Source organism: Lithobates pipiens, unplaced genomic scaffold (genome assembly GCF_037356315.1).
Source record: "Lithobates pipiens isolate NorthernLeopardFrog02 unplaced genomic scaffold, aLitPip1_a1.2 Scaffold_19, whole genome shotgun sequence".
NCBI lineage: Eukaryota > Metazoa > Chordata > Amphibia > Anura > Ranidae > Lithobates > Lithobates pipiens.
The window spans coordinates 288,364,671-288,373,173 of NW_027507764.1; positions in this window are offsets into that span (position 1 = coordinate 288,364,671).

Below are 8,503 nucleotides of genomic sequence, written 5' to 3' on the forward strand. Positions count from 1 at the left end.
TAAAGAGATGAATGAGTGAGTTTGGAATTGGAGGAACTTGACTGGCCTGCCCTCAACCCATTAGAATACCTTTGGGATGAATTAGAGCAGAGACTGCGAACCAGACCTTCTTGTCCACATTAGTTCCTGACCTTCACAAATAGGAAGAATGGTCCAACATTCTCATATGCACACTTCTGAATGTTGTGGACAGCCTTCCCAGAAGAGTTGAAGCTATTATAGCTGCAAAGGGCAGGCAAACTCAATAACCATATGGACTAAGACTGGGATGCCATTAAAGTTCATGTGCATGCAAAGGCAGGTGTCCCAATACTGGGCAATTGAGATATCTTGATATATACAGTATCTCACAAAAGTAAGTACACCCCTCAAATTTTTGAAAATATTTTTATTATATCTTTTCATGTGACAAAGAAATTACACTTTGCTACAATGTAAAGTAGTGAGTATACATTGTATAACAGTGAAAATTTGCTTTCCCCTCAAAAAAACTCAACACACGGCCATTAATGTCCAAACCATTGGCAAAAAAAAGGGGGTACACAGTGAAAATGTCCAAATTGGGCCCAAAGTGTCCCCAAATATTTTGTGTGGCCACCATTATTTTCCTGCACTGCTTTTACCCTCTTGGGCATGGATTTCCCCAGAGCTTCACAGGTTGCCACTGGAGTCTTCTTCCACTCCTCCATGATGACATCACAGAGCTTATGGATGTTAGAGACCTTGCCAATCCATCACCTTTACCCTCAGCTTCCTTTTTTTTTCCTTCTTTTTTTTAACGTCTTTATTTTTATTAAATTTTCACCCACTTGTATAAAACAACGAAAAGGATGTACATAGCACACTAAAACCATCATCTTAATCGAGACTAATAAAAAAGAATCTCCCCAAATTTCCTTAAATTACCCTGCTTTATATAAACCACTCTTTCACACCAAATTGTAGAGTCAATGGCATTGACCCATGATTCAAATGCAGGGGGGTTCCTGGCTTGCAAGTTCATTGCTATCAGCCACCAAGCCTGGTACAAGCACCTTAGTACTGCCATTCTTACCAAGGGGGGAACTCTACCCTCCTCCAGAATCCCTAAAAGACAGGTCCTAGCTTCTGGCTCCAAAGTAATCCCTGTGCTGTGCTGACTTCCCCCTGGGGCTGTACCTCTGCTGTGCATATTATGAGGGGCTCCCACCATCCCTGTGCTATGCTCATTATGAGGGGCTCCCACCATCCCTGTGCTATGCTGACTTCCTCCTGGGGCTGCTTACGGTGCAGGTGTCAGTGCTGTATATCATGGTGCTGGTGTCAGTGCATTATGTCACGCTGCTGATGTCAGTGCTCTATATCACAGTGCTGGTGTCAGATCACTCTATCACGGTGCAGGTGTCATTGCTGTATGTCATGCTGCTGATGTCAGAGCTCTCTATCACGGTGCTGGTGTCAGTGCTGTATATCACGGTGCTGGTGTCAGTGCTGTATATCATGGTGCTGGTGTCAGTGCTGTATATCACGGTGCTGGTGTCAGTGCTTTATGTCACGCTGCTGATGTCAGTGCTCTATATCACGGTGCTGGTGTCAGATCACTATATCACGGTGCAGGTGTCATTGCTGTATGTCATGCTGCTGATGTCAGTGCTCTCTATCACGGTGCTGGTGTCAGTGCTGTATATCACGGTGCTGGTGTCAGTGCTGTATATCATGGTGCTGGTGTCAGTGCTGTATATCATGGTGCTGGTGTCAGTGCTTTATGTCACGCTGCTGATGTCAGTGCTCTATATCACGGTGCTGGTGTCAGATCACTATATCACGGTGCAGGTGTCATTGCTGTATGTCATGCTGCTGATGTCAGTGCTCTCTATCACGGTGCTGGTGTCAGTGCTGTATATCACGGTGCTGGTGTCAGTGCTGTATATCATGGTGCTGGTGTCAGTGCTGTATATCACGGTGCTGGTGTCAGTGCTTTATGTCACGCTGCTGATGTCAGTGCTCTATATCACGGTGCTGGTGTCAGATCACTATATCACGGTGCAGGTGTCATTGCTGTATGTCATGCTGCTGATGTCAGTGCTCTCTATCACGGTGCTGGTGTCAGTACGGTATATCACAGTGCTGGTGTCAGTGCTTTATGTCACGCTGCTGATGTCAGTGCTCTCTATCACGGTGCTGGTGTCAGATTACTCTATCACGGTGCAGGTGTCATTGCTGTATGTCACGCTGCTGATGTCAGTGCTCTCTATCACGGTGCTGGTGTCAGTGCTGTATATCACGGTGCTGGTGTCAGATCACTCAATCATGGTGCCGGTGTCATTGCTGTATGTCACGTTGCTGATGTCAGTGCTCTCTATCACGGTGCTTGTGTCAGATCACTCTATCACGGTGCAGGTGTCATTGCTGTATGTCACGCTGCTGGTGATCATCTCCTGCACCCTCTTCTTTGCCTACCCTGACCTTCCCTCTCCTCCACTGCCTTCATGCGCTCCACAGTCCTGAATTGTCACAATTTCACATATAAAAAAAGAATGCTTGTAGTTGTCGATCCCAGATTCACCTCATACATGTGTTATGTCATTGGCCATGTGGTGGGACTATGTTTGCACAGCTAGTAATTATTTTGTGGCTGCAAATTTGACCTGTAGGTTTGCAAAGTTCGCCTCCTATTGAAGTCAATGGGGCCCGCCGCAAACGTTACGGTTTGCGAACTATCGGCCGCGTTCGCGGTCCGCGTTCGCGAAACGTCCCGTCGGAAGTTCGTCCATCACTAATGGGGAGTTTTAAAAATAGTTCTCCATAAATGGTCTCTGAAATAATTTCCCTTAAATAAATAAAATATTCAACTAGGCCATTTGTAGGCAAACTAGGAAAGTGAATAAAAGATTTGGACAGGTCTGACTGTGTCTTGCAATTGTCCATGAGTTACCCCTGCAGTAGAAACAAGCTAGTTATTGCCTGTTTGAAAAGGTTTGCACAAACAAATTTTGTCTAAGGCACAGTCCTAACTGAAGTATAAAGAGAATTTAAAGAGTTTTCTTAACCACCTCAGTACAGTGCAGTTACACCCCCTTCCTGACCAGACCAATTTTCAGCTTTCAGCGCTCTCACACTTTGAATGACAATTACTCAGTCATCCAACACAGTATCCATATGAAACTTGCGTCCTTTTTTCCACACAAATAGAGCTTTCTTTTAGTGGTATTTAATCACTAGTGGGCTTTTTATTTTTTGTGCTATAAATAAAATAAAACATAAATTTTGTGAAAAAAATGCCTTTTTCTTCGTTTCTGTCATAAATTTTTGCTAATTAGTAATTTTTCTTCATAAATTTTGGCCAAAATTTATACTGCTACATATCTTTGGTAAAAATAACCCACATTAGTATATATTATTTGGTCTTTGTGAAAGTTATAGAGTCTACAATCTATGGTGCCAATCACTAAAAATTCATCACTTCTGATCAGGCCTTCAGTACATCAGGTGTACCTCATTTCTTAAGACTCTAACTAGTCAGGAAAGTACAAATACCCCCCAAATGACCCCTTTTTACAAAGTAGACATCCCAAGGTATTAAGTAAGTAGCATGGTGAGTTTTTTTAAGTTGTCATTTTTTCCCACAATTCTTTGCAAAATGAAGATTTTTTATTTTTTTTTATTTTTTTTTACTAAATTGTCATATTATCAGGTTATTTCTCACACACAGCATATGTATACAACAAATTACCCCCCAAAATACATTCTGCTACTCTTCCCGAGTACGGCGATACCACATGTGTGAGACTTTTACACAGCCTGGCCACATACAGAGCACCAACATCGATGTAGTACCTTCAGACGTTCTACGAGCAAAAATGACGCATCTCATTTCTCAACCACCTATTACACTTTTGAAGGCCCTGGAGTACCAGGGCAATGGAATTTCCCATAAAATCACCCCATTTTGGAAAGCTAACACCCCAACGTATAATCTGTGAGGCATAATGAGTCTTTTGAATGGTTAATTTTTTTCCAGAAGTTTTTGGAATATGTGGAAAAAAATTAAAACGCATTTTTTTTTTACACAAAATTGTCAATTTATAAGATATTTCTAACACATAGCATGTATATAGCAAAAATTACACCCCAAAATACATTCTGCTACTCTTCCCGAGTACGGCGATACCACGTGTGTGAGACTTTTACACAGCCTGGCCACATACAGAGCACTAACATTGATGTAGTACCTTCAGACGTTCTATGAGCAAAAATTACGCATCTCATTTCTCAACCACCTATTACACTTTTGAAGGCCCTGGAGTACCAGGACAATGGAATTTCCCAAAAAATGACCCCATTTTGGAAAGCAAACACCCCAACGTATAATCTGTGAGGCATAATGAGTCTTTTGAACGGTTCATTTTTTTCCAGAAGTTTTTGGAATATGTGGAAAAAAATTAAAACGCATTTTTTTTTTACACAAAATTGTCAATTTATAAGATATTTATAACACATAACATGTATATAGCAAAAATTACACCCCAAAATACATTCTGCTACTCCTCCCGAGTATGGCGATACCACATGTGTAGGACTTTTACACAGCCTGGCCACATAGATGGGCCAAACATTGAAGTAGTACGTTCAGGCGTTCTAGGAGCATAAATGACACATCTTATTTCATTCCTACCCATCACACTTTTGAAGGTCCTGGACCACCAGGACAGTGAAATTACCCTCAAAATGACCCCATTTTGGAAAGTAAACACCCCAACGTATATTCTATGAGACATGGGCTGCAAATAGGTACTCGGGTACTCTGATGGGCTGGAGATAGGTACTCGGGTACTCAGATGGACTGTGACAGGTACTCGGGTACTCTGATGGCCTGGTGACAGGTACTCGGGTACTCTGATGGCCTGGTGACAGGTACTCGGGTACTCTGATGGCCTGGTGACAGGTACTCGGGTACACTGATGGCCTGGTGACAGGTACTCAGGTACTCTAATGGCCTGGTGACAGGTACTCGGGTACTCTGATGGCCTGGTGACAGGTACACGGGTACTCTGATGGCCTGGTGACAGGTACTCGGGTACTCTGATGGCCTGGTGACAGGTACTCGGGTACTCTGATGGCCTGGTGACAGGTACTCGGGTACTCTGATGGCCTGGTGACAAGTACTCAGGTACTCTGATGGCCTGGTGACAGGTACTCTGATGGTTTGGTGACTGGTATTTGGGTACTCTGAAGGGCGGTGACAGGTACTCAGATGAACTGTGACAGGTACTCGGGTACTCAGATGGGCTGTGACAGGTACTCGGTACTCTAATGGACTGTGACAGGTACTCGGTACTCTAATGGACTGTGACAGGTACTCGGTTCACTAATGGACTCTGACAGGTACTCGGTACTCTAATGGACTGTGACAGGTACTCGGGTACCCTGATGGGCCGTGACAGGTACTCGGGTACCCTGATGGGCCGTGACAGGTACTCGGGTACCCTGATGGGCCGTGACAGGTACTCGGGTACTCTGATGTGCCGTGACAGGTACTCGGGTACTCTGATGGGCCGGGACAGGTACTCGGGTACTCTGATGGGCCGGGACAGGTACTCGGGTACTCAGATGAACTGTGACTGGTACTCGGGTACTCAGATGGGCTGGGACAGGTACTCGGGTACTCAGATGGGCTGGGACAGGTACTCGGGTACTCAGATGGGCTGGGACAGGTACTCGGGTACTCTGATGGGCTGGGACAGGTACTCGGGTACTCTGATGGGCTGGGACAGGTACTCGGGTACTCTGATGGGCTGGGACAGGTACTCGGGTACTCTGATGGGCTGGGACAGGTACTCGGGTACTCTGATGGGCTGGGACAGGTACTCTGATGGGCTGAGACAGGTACTCGGGTACTCTGATGGGCTGGGACAGGTACTCGGGTACTCTGATGGGCTGGGACAGGTACTCAGGTACTCGGGTACTCTGATGGGCTGGGACAGGTACTCAAATACTCTGATGGACTGTGACAGGTACTCTGATGGACTGTGATTGACAGGTACTATGAGGGGTGGTGACAGGTCCTCTTTATTGGGGGGGGGGGGTAATCAGTATGTTTGGTGTACACTGTATGCGGTAACGAGATGTTACCGCAATCTCCTCCTCACACACGATCGGTGTGTGAGGAGGAGAACCCGGTAACATCCCGTTACCGCGGTTTGTTTACATTTTAGTGATCGGCTGTGAAAGGATCACAGCCGATCACGTGGGTAAACAGCCAGCCAATGGCTGTTTACCAGTGTCGGTGACGAGCAGTGTTCCCGGGGAACACGCCGTCACCGACGTGCACGCGCAGCGCGCTCGCGATCGCGCGCATGCGCCGTGCACGTAGGGGGTGTGACCATCTGTGATCGGCCGTGACTTCATCACGGCCGATCACGTGGTAAACAGCCATAACGAATGGCTGTTCACCCCCTTCGGTGGCGAGCGGTGTCTCCGTGACACGCCGCCACCGAAGAAACAGGGATGCGCGCGCACGATCGCGCGCATCCCTGTTTAAACGGGAGGCCGTCATATGACGGCCTCCCGCCACAATAGCTGCGCCGCCTGGCCGTCATTTGACGGCCGGCGGTCAGCAACTAGTTAATTGAGTGTATGAAATCTTGGTAGCAGAAAAAAAAAAGTATTATTGTGTATTATAACAGATAAAATGCTGTGAATGCTCTGAAATGTGTATTTTTTGTTTTTAGCCACTACAAGGTATCACTTTAAGGATACATTTTTCTTTCTCTATCAAATGTTGGTAGAAATGTATTCTTTAGTCACCTATAAAGACTTTGAGGTCATTTTACTAAACACCAAAAGCCTGCTCATTTTTCAAGGGGATTTTCCTTAGCTTAATAAATGAGGTGAAGCTCTGCTGACTCCCACCATCTAATTATATGCAAGTAAAAATACAGTTTTATTCCTTGAAAATTACAATTAAAAGATTTTAAAAGCCCCATAAAGAAAAAGTATTTTACATGGACTTTCTAGATGGCTCCAAAGAGTAACACACAGAAACACATGATTATAACATTTAACAGGGAGGGTTACTCCCATCTAATACTTTAATGATACAAAAATTAAAAACTAAACAAAAGTTCAGCTAAAAAGTGTTCAGTACACATAAACCAAAAGAGCATCCCTTATGGCCAGGGCATCAGGGTGGTTGAGTCTTTCCTGCATGAACAAAATCAAGCTACTTGGCCACTCAATGAATTAATTATAGAACTTCTAATGCCGCGTACACACGAGCGGACTTTTCAACATCCAAAGTCCGACGGACTGAGTCCGTCAGACTATTCGATCGTGTGTGGGCTGCAACGGACTTTTGATTCACCAAAGTCTGACGGACTTTAGAATATGGAACATGCTTCAAATTTTCCCGACGGAACTCCGCCGGACCCGGTCCCCTTCGAAAAATCCGCTCGTGTGTATGCTATTCCGACGGACTAAAACCGACGCTAGGGCAGCTATTGGCTACTGGCTATGAACTTCCTTATTCGAATCCAGTCGTACGTCATCACGTTCGAATCCGTCGGAGTTTAGTGTGATTGTGTGTGGCCAAGTCCGCTCCGCCGAAAAGTCCGTCAGAACTCCGTCGGAACTCCGTCAGAACTCCGACGGAACTCCTTCGGAAGTCTGTCGGACATAAGTCCTCTCGTGTGTACGCGGCATTAGATTAATTTTGACTCGCAATTTTTTTCACTTTTCTAAATAACCACTACCTCTGGATACAATGACTGGTGGCAATGGGGTGCTGGGGGAATGGGAGCGAGAGGTTTTTACACGTGACCAGTTAGCCCTATACATGACCTCCATCCTGGGGTGGTTTTGGTATATTGATGATATAATATATGTCCAAGACGTTATATCGCTAGTAACAACTTTATTTAGTAAGCCCTCTACAGGTAATATAATCCTTCATGCCCATAGTTCTCACCCAAGGGCTTTGGTCCAAAGTATCCCATATGGGCAATACATCTGTGTACATAAGATCTGTTCCACCATTGAGGAGTTTATTGCGCGGACCACCAATTTGAGACAAAGACTACTAGCCAGAGGCTATAGTAAGACCTGCCTCAAAATGCCTCAGAAAGCAAAAAACAGACTAGAACATCCCTTTTGTATACTTCCAATAAAACTACAACATGTGACATAATCTTATCAGGGGTTCAAATGAATGAATGAAATACTTGTATAGCGCACAATGAGAACTGAATCGCTTCCATTTGGTGGAGGGGGGTTATGATGTGGGGTCATTTTTTAGGGGTTGGGCTTGACCCCTTAGTTCCAGTGAAGGGAACTCTTAAGGCGTCAGCATACCAAGACATTTTGGACAATTTCAAGCTCCCAACTTTGTGGGAACAATTTAGGGATGGCCCCTCCCTGTTCCAAAATTACTGCACACCAGTACACAAACAGAGTCCATAAAGAGATGAATGAGTGAGTTTGGAATTGGAGGAACTTGACTGGCCTGCCCTCAACCCATTAGAATACC